The 19,347-nt window shown below is 33.4% G+C and overlaps 3 non-coding genes across 3 annotated transcripts; all 3 read left to right on the forward strand.

The window, feature by feature from the left end:
- Nucleotides 1-1,066: 1,066 nt before the first annotated feature.
- TRNAL-AAG (transfer RNA leucine (anticodon AAG)) lies at nt 1,067-1,147 on the forward strand. Its single transcript has one exon. It is a non-coding gene; the product is annotated as a tRNA-Leu (tRNA).
- A 68-nt stretch (nt 1,148-1,215) lies between these two features.
- TRNAL-AAG (transfer RNA leucine (anticodon AAG)) lies at nt 1,216-1,296 on the forward strand. Its single transcript has one exon. It is a non-coding gene; the product is annotated as a tRNA-Leu (tRNA).
- A 242-nt stretch (nt 1,297-1,538) lies between these two features.
- Nucleotides 1,539-1,618, forward strand: TRNAL-AAG (transfer RNA leucine (anticodon AAG)). Its single transcript has one exon. It is a non-coding gene; the product is annotated as a tRNA-Leu (tRNA).
- The last annotated feature ends 17,729 nt before the right edge of the window (nt 1,619-19,347 follow it).

Below are 19,347 nucleotides of genomic sequence, written 5' to 3' on the forward strand. Positions count from 1 at the left end.
CTAACATCCTACAAAAAGAATATACATGTGATAATGGTGTATCGCATAGGTGGAGGTCTAAGATGACTGAGGGCATATAGCATGTTTGAGTCTCTTATATTTAGTGACACCTAGTTGTTTGGGCGTTGTATTCGGCTCAAGTTCGTGGATGTGTTTTTTCTTGAATCAACTTACTTGGCTTGGCTATACCCTTAGAAATAATGTATAGGTTTGTAAGTTCATGGTTCTGAATTTAGAGGGTCTATCATAAAAAGCTAAGGGTATAACCTAAGCATGTGATGTTCTACTCCTATCACAAAAAATACATATCATTTCTATGCTTCATAACATCATAACTAGATGCCATATAAAACTTCAAGTTAGTCGTAAAAGCCATAAAACATCATAGAAGGTATAGTAAGGGCATTTTTCGTTATTTTACTCGTATCATTGGTTTGTGCTCTAAACATGCCCCTATAACCTTCAAATTCAACATGCATCGTGAATTATGGTATAAGGCCATAACACTTGTAGGCTCTCTTCAAATTTAGGGCATGAAAAGGAAGCTCTCATCGTCCTCTTTAACAGCTCTAAGATCACCAGCTTTGACTTGTATAGAAGCTCCACAAATCTTCATCTAAATTTCGAGGTCTTTTCCATATTTGATTCTCGTCCCCTCAGGCAACCTAAACAATTGGATGGCTTTGTGACAATTCCGTATAGGCCTAGGTAGATTCTTTGGTTGTTACATTAAGTACATGGACATTTCATATATTAGAGTTGAGATGACCAAATTGGTCTAAGGTATTTTGTTTCTTTTAATGTTTTAGCCCATCCCTTCATTCCTATACCTTTGTAAGAAATATGTGAACATTAATGTCTAGAATTTGACTATTAAGGTTGGGGTTAGTCTAAGATGCTAGATTAAGGTTTTGGTTTGAAAGGACCGGAGTTCAAATCCCACTCTCAATAATAATTTTGAAAAATTTCTTGTGGGATCCTAATAAGATTTAATAATTATATTATCTTTTGATCCCTAAACCTTTATAAAGAATACAAATGGATTAATTTTTTTCCAAGCATCAAAGTTGAGATGGCCGAGTTGGTCTAAGGCGCCAGATTAAGGTTCTGGTCCGAAAGGGCGTGGGTTCAAATCCCACTCTCAACAATTATTTTTTTATTCCCTACACCTTTATAAAGAATATATATCGATTAATTTTTTTTCAAGCTCTCAAAGTTGAGATGGCCGAGTTGGTCTAAGGCGCCAGATTAAGGTTCTGGTCCGAAAGGGCGTGGGTTCAAATCCCACTCTCAACAATTATTTTTTATACCCTAAACCTTTATAAAGAATAAATATCGATTAATTTTTTTTCAAGCTCTCAAAGTTGAGATGGCCGAGTTGGTCTAAGGCCCTAGATTAAGGTTTTGGTAACCAAATCCCACTCTCAACATTTATTTTGAGAAATTTCTTGAGGGTCCTTATACGATGTTTAATATGTTGATCCCTAAATCTTTATAAAGAATACGGATGGATTAATTTTTTTTTCTCAAGCATTAAAGTTGAGATGGTCGAGTGGTCTAAGACGCTAGATTAAGGTTCTGGTCGAAAAGGGTGTGGGTTCAAATCCCACTCCCAACATTTATTTTGAGAATGTTTAATATTTTGACCCTAAACTTTTATAAAGAATATGGATGAATTAAGATTTCTAAACAAGATTGCTCACAACTTTGATGAAGAAATTGGTTTGTATCGAGCTGCCCAAAAAGGTGGAAAAATGACTTGAAAGTTGACCCTATCTCGATGAATTTGACTATAAAATTAGGAGCCTCCTCCATGAATTTGACTATAAAATTAGGAGCCTCCACCAAAAATGATTTCCTAGAGCCTATAACTCAGTGCCTTTGAGAGCCTATGACTCGATGAATTTGACTATAAAATTAGGAGCCTCCACCAAAAATGAGCCTCCACCAAAAATGATTTCCTAGAGCCTATAACTCAGTGCTATAGTCCACGACAAGGTAAAAATTGATTCCTAACTTCTTCTTGCAATCCCATCTGCCACTTTTATGTAGGAATTGCTTCGAAATAATCCAATTAAGTAATGTTAGATTAACCTACTAAATGGACTCCATTACTTATGAGATATGTCATCTTAAGGTTACACATGAAATTTGGTAATCACAGTATACACATCATGAACATTAAATGCAAAAATACTTCATTTAAACTTTCATAAAACGTCATCTTCATCTTAAAATATAGTCATGGACTTATGTATTTTGAAAACACCTTTAAAACGACGCAACAAAAGACTAAATGATATGAACCAAGAGACATCAATCATACAATATACTTCACTGAAGATGTGAAGAAAATATTGTTGAAATTATCAAAAGATATTTTAATTCATGCCGCATTGTAGAAGAATGAAGTTTCATGTTATAAATTTTAGGTGGATTACAATTTAGAATTATTGTATTTCATTAATGTATTTTAAGACTTTTTAGTTACTTCAGGTTACAATTACAGAATGGTTAATTATGGCCCTTAAGTATGAATGTTACCACTCTTGGAATGTCTTTAATAGTTTCATTTGGAGACTATATAAAACCATGCAGGTTGATTATATAATGGTTAATTATGGCCATTAAGTATGAAAGTTACCGGTCTTGGAATGCCTTTAATAGTTTCATTTTGAGGCTATGTAAAGCCATGTGTTGTATTTGTATGTAGAATTGGAAAATACAGTAAAAGAAGCATTTGTGACAATGTTGGTGGAGGGAAAATCAATTGTGTTGGAAAAGATGAGGTTGTATGTACAAAGTATGGCGAACGGTGATTTGGAGGTCAATAGAGTGGAACCAATGAGTAATCAATCAACTCTACATGTGGTAGCCATGGAGACTGCCCCTGCAGAGAAGAAGATGGGTAGGGGATTCATAAGGCATTGAAAATAAAGGTTGGTGTTGCTAAGGGCTCTGATAACATGTGAATGTTTGCCTAATCCACCACACATAAATGGTGTGAAAGTTATCTATTTATAATCAAATAAATTACAAGGATATGGAGGAGTAATAAATAGAAATAATAAGAAATGGAAAGATACCTATGGAAAAGATATTTGCCTTATAATAAATTATACATATATTGTAAATTATAATTTAGTACTAAATATTATTGTATCCTTCTCGTATCCTATCTCAAACATATCATTGAATACATCGTACCGTAAGTACTATCATACAATTCACATTTCCGTCATTCACATCGTATCATAATCATATCATATCATAAACACTTCGTGGTCATATCGTTCCCTAACTTATCATAGTCTTAGCGTTCTTATACATATCACAGTCATATCATTATATGAATGTACCTTAGTCATATCGTTACAAAAACGTATCCTAACGCTATCGTTCTATCAATCTATCATAATCATATCCCTTTCTAGCCATAACCTAATCGTATTCTTTTATCAATTGATCCTAGCCATATCATTTTTATCAATCTCTCATATCCATAGCACTTAGATACGTAACATAACCTTAACGTTTCATGAACATATCTGACTCCTATCGTTAAATTATGTTTAGTGTATCTTCTCGTATCCTATCTCAAACACGTAAGTATTATCATACAATTCACATATTATAACATATACATATCATATCATATCATAAGCATATTGATCCATAAACATTCAAACATATCAATATATATGACACGTGCAGATTCACAAAGCATGTGTCAACATCAAATATAACCATGCCGATAGTAAAACCAATTACTTGGATGACCTCAGCCGAAGTTCTATCTAACTCCAAATTAGCTTGCTTTCGTCCCCCGAATTCGTTCTCACTTATGCCAAGGTGCTTCACCCTATTAAACATGGTCACTGAATTCCTTCCGTAATTATAGTTCCTAAATTTTGTTAACTATTTAACCAATTTAGATTTAATGGTTCTTGGGATATAAATATGTCTAACAATACAATTTATTAGATACTATCATTTTATAATACATTTTAGAATTACTTTATCTACTAGGTGTTATTTCATTATATTCTTTTTTCTGTGTTTTAATATCTTCTTTCTTTTTTTTTTTTTTTTTTTATCCCTTTTTGTTTCTCTATCCATTATACCTCTGTGGTTATTATTCTATTTTCTTATTCTATTTTCTTTTTGTGTTTTTATTTTATTATCTTCTTTGTTTTAATTATGTTGACATGAGCTAATTTTTAATTAATTCTTACTCTCAAATCTTCTCTTTTAATTTTTAATCACATCCATACTCATCATCATAAATAGGAAAGTATTCCAATGTATATGAACACACAAAATGCATGAAGCCTCCCTAGTTTTCATCTTTAAATCATTTTTATCACATAACCCTATATATTGTTCACACATTACTCTAATAACATATAAGCATGGAACTTCATACATTCATCATCATTAATATTAACTAGGGTTGTGCCTTTAAAAACTCGTCTTCACAGTGCATCTTGACATTTAATACTTGCACATCATCTTAATATATAACATCATAATGTGAAGTCATTTCATCGTCATATATCTCACATCATAAAGAATAAAAATGGATAAGTTTTTTTCAAGTATCAAGGTTGAGATGGCTGAGTTGGTCTAAGGTGTCAGATTAAGGGTTTGGTTCAAAAGGGTGTGGGTCCAAATCCCACTCCCAACATTTATTTTGAGAAATTTCTCGAGAGTTCTTATATGGATTTAACAATTATTATTGGTTTAATATTTTGATCTCTAAACCTTTGTAATACAGATGAATTATTTTCTTCCAATCATTAAAGTTGAGATGGCTTTGTTGGTCTATGGTGCTTGATTAAGGTTTTGGTGGGCGTGGGTTTAAATCCCACACTGAACAATTTTGATTTGTTTTTAATTTAATTAAACCCTTAATTGATTGAATGGATGAGGTATCCCAAATTTTGGTTAGGTTGTTTCGTAATAGAATTAAGATGATTTTCTAATTAGTATGTATTTTCCATATACAACTATGTATAATTGTTTGCTCGGAAATAAATCGAAAAAATAAATTAGGATATATATTTCTTAAATTGAATGCATGATATTTACCTAATAGGATTAAGGTATGTTTTAATATGATTAGAATTTTAAGTAATCTATTACATTTGATTTTAAAGGGTTCAAAAGGCTAGAATTTTAAGATTATTCAATAACTGAATTAGTTTTAATAGGCTAACAAAAATGGAACACCTCTACCTGGGAATCGACCTAGGAGTTGAATTAGTCAAATTTTATTTAATTTCATTAAGCCAGGCTCATAACGTGATTAGTTTTTTAATAGTTTAAAAATTTGGCAATTCACATTAAAAACAATCCAACCAACAAAGGGTTATGAAAGGGTAGATTGGAAACTTAGATAATTGACAAAAAAAAAAAAAAAAATAAAAAATAAAAAATAAAAATAAAAATAATGTGAGATGTTAAAATCAATAAAAGTTAAATTTAGATAGTTATCTGAGTGATCTAGAAATTAAGTATTACAAAAATTGAAGAAAAATCTTATGGCTCTTATTATAGGAAATAGTTAGTAACGAGGGAGGACAGTTATAGTGAGAGAAACTTTCAAAATTACTCTATGGAAAGAAAAATCTAAATGAAAGTAAATTTGACTTACTAGATTTAGGGGTGTACACCCAGCCTGGAAATCGGAGAACCCAACGCGACCCAACCCGAAATATAAGGGTTGGGTTGGGTTGTGTTGGATTTCGGGTTTGGGTTGGGTCTATTTTTTTAACCCGATCTGATTTGGGTTGGGTTCGGGTACCAAAAGAAAATGATTGGGTCAACCCGGCCCAACCCGAAAATATTAAAAAAAAAAGAAATTAAAGCCCAAAGGCCCAAAGTCAAAGCACAATCTACAGTTTGTCTGGTCTCTGACCAAAGCCCAAGCCCAAGCCCAAACCTGACATTACACAACCCAATAATTACCTCAGTAGGGAAAGAAATTTCTCTTTCCCTCTCTGCTATGTACTGAATTACCTAAGAAGTTGAAAGATTTTTTAGTCAGTCATTTCAAAAGGGTTTGTCTTACACTGACACGTATAATGCAAGTTCCAATGATATAGCTATTTCATATATTATGAGAAGGCTTAGAAGTGGAATTCACTTGTCTTAGATGGAGAAATATTACACATGAGGTGTTGTTCTCACATAATTAATTTGATTATGAATGAAGGGCTTAAAGAAATGCATGATTCCATTTCTAGTGTTCGTAATGTCGTGAGGTATGTTAGATCATCCCCCAAGAGATTGACAAAATTTAAAGATCGTGTTGAACAAGAAAAAATTAAATGTAGAGCACTTGTTTGTTTGGATGTGGCGACTTAATGGAATTCCACTTATTTGATGTTTGATCATGCCTTGGAATTTGAAAAAGCTTTCAAAGTATTAGAAGAGGAAGAATCCGATTATGTTGATTATTTCAAAGAGGGGGATCATGGAAACAAAAGAATAGGGCCACCAACCATTGATGATTGGAAAAATGTTGCCGTGTTTGTAAAGTTTTTGAAGGTTTTCTATGATGTCACTACGAAGATAAGTGGTTCTTTATATGTGACTTCTAATTCTTATTTTCATGAACTTTGGGGTATTCGAGAACTTTTAATTCAGTGGAGTACAAATGTGAACTCTGTTTTAAGTAGAGTTCAAATATGAAAGTTAAGTATGACAAATATTGGGGCTGAGTGGAAAGGATTAATAAGTTGATATTCATAGCGGTGGTACTCGATCCTCGTTACAAATTGGATTACATATCATTTTGCTTTTCGAATATTTATGAAGATGCTATGGCTAAAGTGATGGTGGATGGCATAAAGAATTATTTAATTCGTTTGTATGATTACTACAAGTTTTATGATAATGTTCAAGATCACCATCAATCTGAATCAAGACTCACTTCTAAGTCCATGAGTATGGAGATGGACACAATTGATGAAGAGAATTTCAGTGGTTCAATATTAGTATTATTAAGATACAAACGAAGAAGAGAAGAGCAACATTCACTCGAGTTAAAGAATGATGTGGATCGATATTTATCTAACCCTAGTGAAGAACTTGATGATAATTTTGATGTTTTGGCAGGGTGGAAAGCAAATGAGTTTAAGTATAAAGTTTTATTGAAATTTGCCCAAGATGTTTTGGCCGTTCCAGTGTCGACTTTATCTTCTTAATCAGCATTTAGTACGGGTAGAGGATTCTTGACTCTTTTAGGAGTTCTTTGACACCCAAAATAGTGGAAGCTCTGGTATATACACAAAATTGGGTTGATAGAAAATAAGTATGGTTAGATATTTCTCAACAACTAAAAGATTTGGAGATTTGTTCTAAGATTGAGACAGGTAACTCCAAATCTATTTATTGTCTATTTGTTAAGATTATTATGTATCGTTATATCACAATTTATATTTTATTTTTCCAGATGATTTAAGATCTTCAAGTTTCACCAACGTCATGTAAGAATAATTATTTTTCAATGTAAATAAAATATTTGAAGTTACACTATGCTTTATCCAAACAATCTTAAAACAGTACTAACTTTCAAGATGCTATTTTTCTTTGGTAGGAATTAAGAATGCAAGAGAGGGTTGGATAATTTAAAAATTTTAAATATTTTGTGGAATGGTGTAATTTTGAAATTAATTCATTGAATATTCTTTACATATTTATAGGTGAATTTTTAGGCATTTTGTTGAATGATTATATATTGTGAATGTAGATAATTTAATTACATGTGGTAACTTTAGAATTGATTCATTGCATATTCTTTATACATTTATAGGTGATAATATGGATGCAATAGAGAGTTTGATATTTTTGATCTACAACTTAGAGGTAGTAATTGTTTTATCATTTTACGTCATACAAATTAATTTTTTTAAATTTTTTTTGGACCAACCCGAACCCAACCAAAAGATAGAGGGTTGGGTTACTAATCCAACCAACCCAAATTTTTGGGTTGGGTCAAAAAAATCCTCCAACCCAACCCAACCCGGACCATGTACACCCCTAATTAGATTTTTGGTGGAGACTAAGTGACACCACCTGGATAGTTGATATAAGATTTACTATCAAGATTTATTCTTCATTATATTTATATATAATTCTTGAAAAATACTTGATGAGGTAGAATAGATGCTACTAGTTGACACTAGGAAATCAATGTGAGTGGATGTAGTGGGAGACATTAAGATGCTAAGTAAAAATTGTTACTAAATGCTGAACACTTTATAGTAACCATAAAAGAAATTCAATTTCTAAAACTTAATTATTAAGTAGTTCATATAGGAGTTATTTGGAACGATTAAAGTTTATATTTTCAACATTGTTTGAAAATATGTTCAGCTAGTACAATTAGTATATGTTAAAACGTTAACACTTACTATACTACGAAATATTGAGATATTCATGATTAAAGAATCAAGGATAAAAAGACAAATTGTTTTCTCCTCAAGGATGATACTTGTCTTTAGCAGTTAATTGATTAACATCAATTTGAATACAATGAAGAGACTAGTAAAAGGTAATTCTCTAAACATTGGAGTTATTACATTACATGTCTATGGATCTCGCTTTTTATGCAAGATAATCATTGAGCTTTTATTGAATAAGGCTACAAGACCAAAGAATTTTGGGCTCATGCATTCTGACCCAAGTGATTTGCTGAATGCAAAATCCAAAGAATATTGTTAACATTTTATCAATTTGATTGATGATTATTCAATATATAAGTATCATTACCAAATGTAACTTACTTTATTTTATTTTATTTTTTTATTTTTAAAAAGTTCAAGAAAAATGAGACTAAAGTTAAAATCCATTTGGGTAAATCTATCAAGACATTATGATCAAATCATAATGAATAGTACGAGAACATTGTGTACTAAAATTACTTGATAAAAAGTGGAATTGATTTCCAACTTTAAACCTAATACAATTTTGTAAAATTGTGAGGTAAGAGGAGAAAACAAGACTATATTAGATATAGTCTCACATATTAAAAAAAAAAATTATAACCTATTACCAAACTCTTGTTAGGATATGTAATAGGGATTGCATGGTGAACATGATTGCTTTAAAAATTGTCTATTAAACACTTTTTGAGATTATGGAAGAGTAGTAAATTTAGTTTACAACACTTCAATAACTTGAATTAAGCATATATGCTAAGACAAATTCAAAGAGGTTGAATATGTTCAAAATTATGCCTACTCCTAACCAGAAACAAAATAGTCTTTTATTTAATTTTAAATAGGAAAATATATTTGTATGACAAATGTGATTTTCTAAAGTTCAAATGAAAGACACCCTAAATTTTACCTATTTAATATAAGGTCATTACTATAGCTTGAAATACGGAATATACATTAAATGGGCCATGTTCATAAATGCGACTTACACTCACCTTTTGAAATACGGAATATACATTAAATGGGCCATGTTCATAAATGCGACCTACACTCACCTTTTATTACCTCGTGAAAGAAAAGATAATTACAAGGAAAAGAAGGGAAAAGAACATTATTGAAATAAACAGAAATGAACAAAACGGAAATGAATGTCTTATACTACCCTATGGTTTATTATGCAAATACAATTCAACCTAAACTAACTTATACTATGATGCAAACCGAATTCAACCTAGACTATGAAATGGAAAAAAAACAACTACCCTATGCATGTGCCACGATCCTGGGGTGTACGATGTCGCCGTCGATGTCACATGGGTGTACGATCGCGGGTTATCCGGTCGCTTGCGGGTGTTGGGTCGTTTGCGGGTGACAAGTCGTTTGCGGGTGACAGGCTGGTCCGGTTGAAGGAAAAATGCAGGTGGGCTGGGCTGGGCGTGTCGGCGTTGGACTGGGCTTGCGGGTCTCGGGTCGAGGCTATCGGGTTGGGCCATAACTGGGCTTACGCGTTTTGGGCTGAAGCGACTGGGCCGCGGGAACCGTCAGGTACTGGACTGATCTAAGGTGATTAGGTTCGGTTCAGGTTGCAGGATCCGGCCCTCGGGTCGGACTTCGTCTTCTTCACCCGGTTGCCTGTGCGTTTCGACATCCTTTTTCCCTCCTTTCTCCTCCGTTCTCGAGTCTCTTCTTCCCCTACCCCGTTTTTGGTATAGATCTTGTTTGTAAAGGCTTCACACTCCCGGATCTGGTGAAGTTCGAAATCCGACGTTCCGTCTCCCTTGCCGACGGTGTTCGACGTATAGGATTCGTCTAAATCTACCCCTGATGTGTGTAAAAGGTCTGGGATTACTTTTGTTTCGTAAAATGGAGGTTTGATGTCAGTTTCGTATGGTTTGACCTTGCCGGAGTTTCGTCGAATTTTTCTATTCTTCTTCGTTTTTCTCTATTTTTTGTTCTTTGCTGGTCGTTTTGGGGTTGCTGAAGGTCGGGGTCAAGTTCTGTGGCATCCCAGCCTTCAGCCGCCCTTTGTGGGTCATGCGCGAGTGAAAACTCCGGCGTTCGCTGGAGTTTTCGGTTCTGCCGTTGACCTTTTTTTTTTTTTTTTAATCCGATCCGTTATAGAAGGTTTGATAACCTATGACTTAAAATAAATTGTAATGAGCTTGTGAAAACAAGAAAATTATTAATTAGTGGATTTTATCAAATTTTATGTTAAGGACACGTTATTCATTATGATGATGTAATCTTTCAATCTAACATAAATAGACTACTTAACCCATACCAAATAAATTATTTGGTATAATTATGTATCTCCTAAAAATAAAGATTTAAGGATAAACGTTAATATTGTCTAATGTATATTATTGACAAAATTGTTGTCAACTATTTGATGGAAGACTTCAAAGAATGATAGTGATCATTGAAATATGGAGTCAGAGGAATAGTATTATAAGTAACCTCAAAGGTTGAGAGTATGATTAATTATCTCTCCTGAGTGGGAGACAATTAATGTCTATATGAGAATTAACGTTAAATATACGGTTAGTTAGATTATATTAGTTAAACTGATGGTATGACCATTAAGTGAAAAATTAATGTTTTCTATAATGAGAATTTTTTATTTTGTGTATGAAGTTAAAGATTTGATCTTGTAAGCGTTACATTAGTTACCTAAATTTAGAGAAATTTATGTTAAGATCAATTTTACCTTAGATTTTGAAGTATGGTATAAAGTGGAATATATATATATATATATTTCTTTTAAAACAACAAAATGACTTGTATGACTATAATAATTTCTTAAATATTTGAAAGGTGTTTCAGATGTGATTTAGTCGGTCACTTTTCATTGTGATGATAGTGACACAAAGACTAATATTAAGGAAACTATAAAAGATCTATCTATAAAGAATGATAGTGAGAGAAAGCATCGCCCTAATGACAAAGATGACTTTTAATGATAATTATTTTGATTTGTATAAAATAGCTCTCTAGGCTAAAGTGTTCGAGGGTCACCTAGAATGTCTAGGATTACGAGACATGCTCATATTCTCTAGGGCAAGTGGGAGAATATGTTGGGTATAGAGTATGCCCTAGGACACATGTCTCACCAGCTTTAGTGCAAGTGAGAGACTGTTGGGATTTATGTCATGTCACGTAATTAATTATTTAGTTTTTAATAATAATTTTTATTATTTTATTTGTAATTTAATTCTAATCCATTATATGAAAATACAAGGTTATTAATGTAATCTTGAACCGTATGTGGTTGACATACAAGAGGATTGTGTTCAAGTAATAACCTAAAGAGTCTATAGTATATGGATAAGGTTGGGTGCCTTATCCTGGTAACACTATTGATACGGCCCACTTTGTAATCGTTACAAATAGTTCGATCCAAATCGTTTATGTGGAGACATATGGGTGGGGTATCCTATACAATGAGTTTGTATAAAACTGGACCAAGAAATATTTAATCTCTCTTTGTAAATCCATTAATTGAGAAGATTAATATTTCACATGATAATCATATGCGACTTGATCTTAATTTTGAGTGAGTTATGAACTCCTGCCTACGAGGGTTTGTCCTTTAATTTCAATGGGTGAGAATGACTGTTTTAGCCGATTCAATATGCCTACCATTTTGGGGACTTGACCAAATAGGGAGTTGGAAACATAATATCATAAGATGGAATTCACTCATTTCCATATAAAAAATAAAGAAAGTAGGTGAGTTGTTCTCTTAAGTACTGATTTCGATACTTGAACAATAGGGCCCCGCCCTCTCATTGGCACGAAAGGGACTTGGTTTATGATTGGATCATAGACAAATTGTTCATTAGAGAATCAGTGGTACTTAAGGTGAAAGATGTAATTACAGGGGTAAAACGGACTTTTGACCCAGCTGTAATTATGAACAGCTCGTGAAGGATCTACTTGCTTGTAATAATTATATCAATGGACATAACTTGTCCTACAGTGCATAAGAGTGCAACTCTAAGTCTATAATAGAGTGACTTATAGTTAATGAATGGTAATTGATTAATTAAAGAGTTTAATTAATAAATTTTGTATCATTGAACTTATAATCTATAGGTCCATAAGGTCCCGTTGCTAGCTCATAGTAACGCTAAAAGATTCAATTTATTTGAAACAAAATTTGAAGTGTTCAAATTGATATTTAGTATATGAGATATATTAAATATAAAAGAGAAAATAAATTTAATTGAAATGCCACATTCATATTTAATATATTTAATATATTAAATAAATAAAAAAAATATATTTATAATTATATATATTAAATAAATAGAGAAAATATATTTAATTTGAAGGGTCAAATTAATATTTAATATATTAGATATATTAAATAAAAAATATATTTATTGTATTCGATACAACTAAATATTAAATCAATTAATGTATTTTGATACCTTAAATAAAAATATATTTAGAATTTGAATAAGAATAAAATTAATTAAATATATATTAGGATATCTTATAATATCTAAATATGATTTGTACAAGGTATTATATCATAGTATATTAAATATGCAAATATATTATTTGACAAATATTCTCCAAGAGCCTCTATAAATAGGACCCTAGGGTTCAGCCAAAGACATACGATCTCTCCCACTTTATCTCGAGAATAAAATTAAGAATTCTAGAAACTCTCTTCTCTAATCCCTTTCGGATTTTCTTTGAAGAGGCTCCCACAAGTCTTGACCTTGTGTTCGAGTCATAGTAAGGAAGATATTGTGGAATGTTCAAGAACTTCCCATAGTTGGAATACTCCGAGGAGTCTTGCAAGCTAGGGTTTCTACAAAGGTAGAGTTCTTACTCTTGTATTTATTGCTTTGTTTTAATTCTTAATAAAAATAAAAACGGTTCATAATGCTTCCGCTACGTGGATGAAGAGTTCATTCCCTTCAAACATGCTAACATAGTATACATGATGTGACATATGGAGGTTCATACATCATGTAACTTTCATATTATAGCATAACTCATATCATATCATAAATCGTCACATAACATATCACACATCAAATATCATAACATCACAAAATATGTCACGTACAAAGGTCATAATGTACGTGTTATTCATACAACATACAAGTCATTAAACCAAATTCATGGGCGTCCAATAATAGAACAGCTTACTTGGTTGGTTTAAGACAAGGTCATTATGCATCCTTGATGCTAGCTTAAAAAGTTGATCATTGAACTCAAATTTCATCTAAGGAGTCCTATCATTATAATTTAGAATTCTATTATGGTAATTGGCTCACCTCATTGGCATAAAATAATCTAAAAACTTATCTATAAGTAATTTAAATTGGTAAGTCAGTAGCCATACTAACTTTAAACGTCTTTAAAAGTGTCAAAAAAATGTATCTTGAAGAGTAAAAAATGGTAGTCAATGATCTAAACTTACCCGACCTAAATCAAATGTGTCAAGTTATAGGCCATCAGAGTATGAATTCTCTAGTTCTGAGTTGTCAAAATAGGATGAAACTGAGCAATTTTAATGACTAAGTAACCTAAGGGACCTTTTATGTTAGAGTTCACCTTTCGACTTTGAAAATCTAATCGATACAGAACAAATTTTTTTCCTTAATTCTCCGTCATCACATTTAACTCCTCAAAGGTCACCACAACTCATCCTCGATTATAATCCTAATGGTAAAGTTCAGGTAGAAGGTATGTGTACGTGCATGTACACAATAGAAAGAGAGATCAAATACACAAGAACACATCTAAAAACAACACAAGACCAACTTCATAGTTTTCCAAGCCCGCGCAATGGGTATGCGACATGAAGCGGCCGATTTTGTTTTCCAAGGGACACCAAAAATTCTCTTAAACTAAGCTACAAATAAAAGATTTGGTGTTCGTTTGTCGTTAAAGCATTAACGCCCTCTTATTCTCCTTCTTTCATTCTCCAATCTCTAAAATTTCCTCACCCAAATTAAGATATATAAGTTATAGCAAGAAGAAGAAGAAAAAGAAAAGAGGAGAATAATGAAACATTCAAAGATCTATAAAATACATGTGAGTGATGACAAAACTCGGCATTGCAATCATTTCATAATCTATTTACATTACGCAATAGAGTATTAAACCATTTCCTATCATAATCTATTTACATTACGGAATAGAGTATCAAACCATTTCCTATCATAATCTATTTACATTACCAAATAGAGTATTAAACCCCAAATAGAGTATTAAACCATTTCCTATTTATACTCACGTCGTTTTTCTTCAATGGTATGACATTGTCCACTTTGAGTATAAACTCTCATGACTTTGCTTTTAGTTTCCCCAAATGGTCTCATATCAATGGAGATGTATTCATTACTTATAAACCTATGATCATTCCCTTAATTTGCCAATGTGAGATCTTCTCCGAACACTTCTGTCCTCAAACAAAGTACACCATAGAGCCTCCCCTAACTATGAATCCCTCGAATAACCTTCTCTTAATCAAGACTCGACTCCTTCTTTGGAACCCTCGAACAAAGTACACCCTTTGTTCGACACTTGAGTCACTTTTGACTACACCTTTGAGGCTCACAACTTCTTTGTTCGATATTTGAGGATTCTATTAACATAAATAAGTTAAGGGCATGAGTCTGATATGACGTTAGGAATCATGAACATCACAATGATATGATATTGTTCGGCTTTGCTTTTGATTTCCCCAAAAGGCCCCATACCAATGGAATGTATTCCTTGTTTATAAACTCATGATATCCTTTTAATTAGCCAATGTGAGACTTCTCTCCCAACAATTTTCCATAGAATATGGGGTAAAAACCCATAATGGAGGAAGGTATGAGCAAGGTTCAATATACTTTAAAAAAAAAATTGCAAATATAACCAAATTGATGATATTGGGGATGAGAATGGGGATTGGCTAGAAAATGTTGAGGATTATTGGGAATGAGTCCCACGTTGGTTAATTTAGTGGATGATCATGGGTTTATAACTAAAGAATACTTTCTCCATTGGTATGAGGTCTTTTGGGAAAGCCCAAAGTAAAGCCATTAGAGCTTATGCTCAAAGGGACAATATCGTACCAATGTGGAGATCCATGATTCTAACATGGTATCAGAGTGTTCCTGTCGAACAAAGGGGTGTACTTTGTTCGAGGGCTCCAATGAGAGTGAATCCCACATTGGTTAATTTAGTGGACCATCATGAATAAAATCTTCATTGTCTTCATATCCTTTGGAATGCTCGGAATACGATAGTGATGAACATGGTGTTAGATATCCGTTGAACCTCTTTCATGAGATCTTCAATCTTTGAGGTTGGATGGTTAATTTAGTGGAAGATCATGAATAAAATCTTCATTGTCTTCATCTCCTTTGGAATGCTTGGAATACGTTAGTGATGAACATGGTGTTAGATATCCGTTGAACCTCTTTCATGAGATCTTCAATCTTTGAGGTTGGATGGTTAATTTAGTGGAGGATCATGGGTTTACAAGTGAGGAATACTATCTCCATTGGTATTGTTTGAGGGCTCCAGTAGGAGTGAATCCCACATGGTTAATTTAGTGGAACATCATGAATAAAATCTTCATTGGCTTCATCTCCTTTGGAATGCTCGGAATACGATAGTGATGAACATGGTGTTAGATCCATTCATGTTACAAGCGATCTCATAAGTCCATGAATTTTTTCTTGGATTCCATGAAGATTTTCTAGGTTCTTAGTTTGTCTACGTAGTGTGATTCTCAACTATTGTTTCTAAGATGTTTAGGACTAGCTCATCGGCTAATCTATACTCTGGGTGCACGCAGGTCTAAATCTTTGATTGCTGCTTATGATCCTAAAGTGCTCAGTCTACTGAAAATGTACTAACCTAAGTTGGCTCGAAATAGCTCTAGCTTTTTTGTCCTAGTCTTAACTTGGTTCTCTTGTACAAGCTTTACTAGGAAGATTATCCTCTTAAACACCTATTGCATGATATACTTAATCAAAATATGCGTGCAAGTTTATTAGTGAGATATCCTATCAATCACCTAAAGCACTTGAAGGTCATAGAGAACGTTTTAGCAAAATTTCAAGTTAAGCAAGCATACATTTGAAGGTCATAGAGAACGTTTTAGCAAAATTTCAAGACTTCTTATGTTTAGCCAAACGAATTTTCACACGATAGATCTTCATTGCTATGACTTAAACTAAAGATCAAAGATTTGTGGAAAACTCTTGAAACAATGATTTGAAGAGGAAGTTTTTCTAAGAGATTTTTTTCTCACAAGAGAAGAGACGTGTAATTTTAGTTCCGTCCATATTTGTGAAGGAATAATCGTCTATTGGAAGAAACTATTTTCGCAAGTAGATTCGTTTTATTCAAATTGCATCCATTTTAATACAATTATGTTGATTTGGGTTAGAAAAAGAAATATCGAAATTGTTAACTTGCGCCCCTTCATCCATGGTTAGGTGCGACTATGACTCATATTAAGTGCATTTGGGTTGGGTTTACTATTTGGATCCCGTTTTTGCTGTTCTGACTCTTTCCAACTATCTTGGGCCGCTTCGAAGCCAGTTTTGACGTTAGATTCCACGTACAAATAGTGACACTTCAAGTTAACTATTTACGTAGTCTCCTGTCCCTACTCAAAGTGGGTTTACTCTACACATGATACGACTCCTCACAATGATCTATTCATGTTACGAGCGATCTCATAAGTCCTTCAAATTTTTTCTTGGGTGCCATGAAGATTTTCTAGCTTCTTAGGATGTCTATATAGTTTGATTCTCAACTATTGTTTCTAAGACGTTTAGGACTAGCTCATCGGCTAATCTATACTCTGGGTGCACGCAGGTCTAAATCTTTGATTGCTCCTTATGATCCCAGAGTGCTTGGTCAACTGAAAATGTACTGACCTGAGTTGGCTCGAAATCGCTCTAGCTTTTATGCTCTAGTCTTAACTTGGTTCTCTTGTACACATTTTGCTAGGAAGATTATTCTCTTAAACACCTAATGCATGATATACATAATCAAAATATTCGTGCAAGTTTATTAGTGAGATATCCTATCAATCACTGAGCAACTAGAAGCTAGAACACATATCATTATAGCGCATCCTCCTTTCTTACACAATGGAAAGCATTTAAAACAAAATTTATCTTAAATCTCATAATAGATAATTCTGATAACTTCATACATCTTAAGTAGTATACTCATCCATATTACTCATATGATATTTTAGTCATGCATATTCTCTTTCTATATCTACGAAAAATTCTAAAAAACAACATGCATCCCAAAATCTTACACTAGGGGATATCGATAATTTTCTGTATCATACATACAATGCGTTCTCATCCAAAATTACTCTTTTGTAGTCCTAACATGCATATTCTGATCACCTAACGTAAGAAACACTTGCATGCTAGCACATCCTAATAATCTCTACAAATATTACTTACCTAAAGTTTATGTGGCTACTTATAAGGATGCAGTGTGCCTTTTTGAGCTTGCTTTTATTCTTGTAGGTCGTAATTAACACAAAAATTCATTTATGAAACCTAATTAACGTAAAAATAAAGTTAGTATCAAAATTGAGATGAAAAATAATCAAACAAAGGTCAAACGAATAAAATAGCATTCATGCCCTTCACATGGTGCAAGGGAGTTCTACACTCATTTTCACGCATGGCACTACAGGGGTAGTATAGCTGCTTGTTGATAGATGGGGTTGCGGTTATGGGTCAGATACAGGGGTACAGGCTGGATGGACTAGTTCCTAAACGCCCAAATAGCTAAACAACTTGTTGAAAGTTAAGTTTATTAGACCAGCAAAGGCGGGTATGAGTGATTACCTGGATGCTAGAGAGATCCCAAACCAACACTTTAATTCAAGGGTGGAGACAAATTTTTTAATTAACTCATGTTTACTTAAGAAAAAATCTAGACGAATGAAGAGAAGATCGGATAGAAAAAGTAGGCCACAAAAATTCCAATATAGAAAGAATTCTAATCACGATAAGATTAGATCAACTTCGATTTCAAAGCAAAAAAACCCAACGAGTGGTGCAAAAATACTATGGACCAGCCGAAGTCATAAAAAGGTCGGGAAGACATCATAAATGATTCAATTTCTCTTATGGATGCAAACTAGCCCTATTGTCCATGTCAGTACTTGAAGCATTACTATCCTAACCAGGAAAAGGCATCCGACTTTAATGCTTTTGTAAATATGTCGGGAATTTTCTCACTCGAACTTAGATGGTGCAATTCCCACTTCTTTATGTCTTCACATGTTCGCTTATTCAGTGAAAGAGAAACGGCTCCTCAGTACATCACCGATCTTGCAGCACTAGGCACAAGAAGGCAGCATGATCTCCTGCTACGAAGGAAGTAGGAGAGATTCTAGCTGATAAGACATGAAGATTTGACGAACAAAGAAGTGATTTTCAATAGTTCTTGGTAGATTAGAAGAGGCTCTTTAATTTGAGATCAACTAGAAACGCATCGAGAGACTTGAAGTCAACCTTATCCTACATCGCTAAGTTCACAAAGGGTTGGTTGACAAAGACGTCAACCAACTGAGTGGGTAAGAATGTCCCGGTCATGTTTGTCGAAGGCGTGTTGCTGTCAACTATAGGGGATGTGACTAGTTTTCAATTCTTCCTACCTCGTTAACGTCGTTTCGACGTCATTTTTTTCTCCTTTCTCCTCCGTTCCTGAGTCTCTTCTTCTCCTAACCCCGTTTTTGGTATAGATCTGGTTTGTAAAGGCCTCACACTCCCGGATCTGGCGAAGTTTGGAAATCCGACGTTCCGTCTTCCTTGCTGACGGTGTTCAACGTATAGGATTCGTCTAAATCTACCCCTGATGTGTGTAAAAGGTTCTGGGATTACTTTTGTTGCGT

Source organism: Cucurbita pepo, chromosome 20 (genome assembly GCF_057944985.1).
Source record: "Cucurbita pepo subsp. pepo isolate OVF chromosome 20, ASM5794498v1, whole genome shotgun sequence".
NCBI lineage: Eukaryota > Viridiplantae > Streptophyta > Magnoliopsida > Cucurbitales > Cucurbitaceae > Cucurbita > Cucurbita pepo.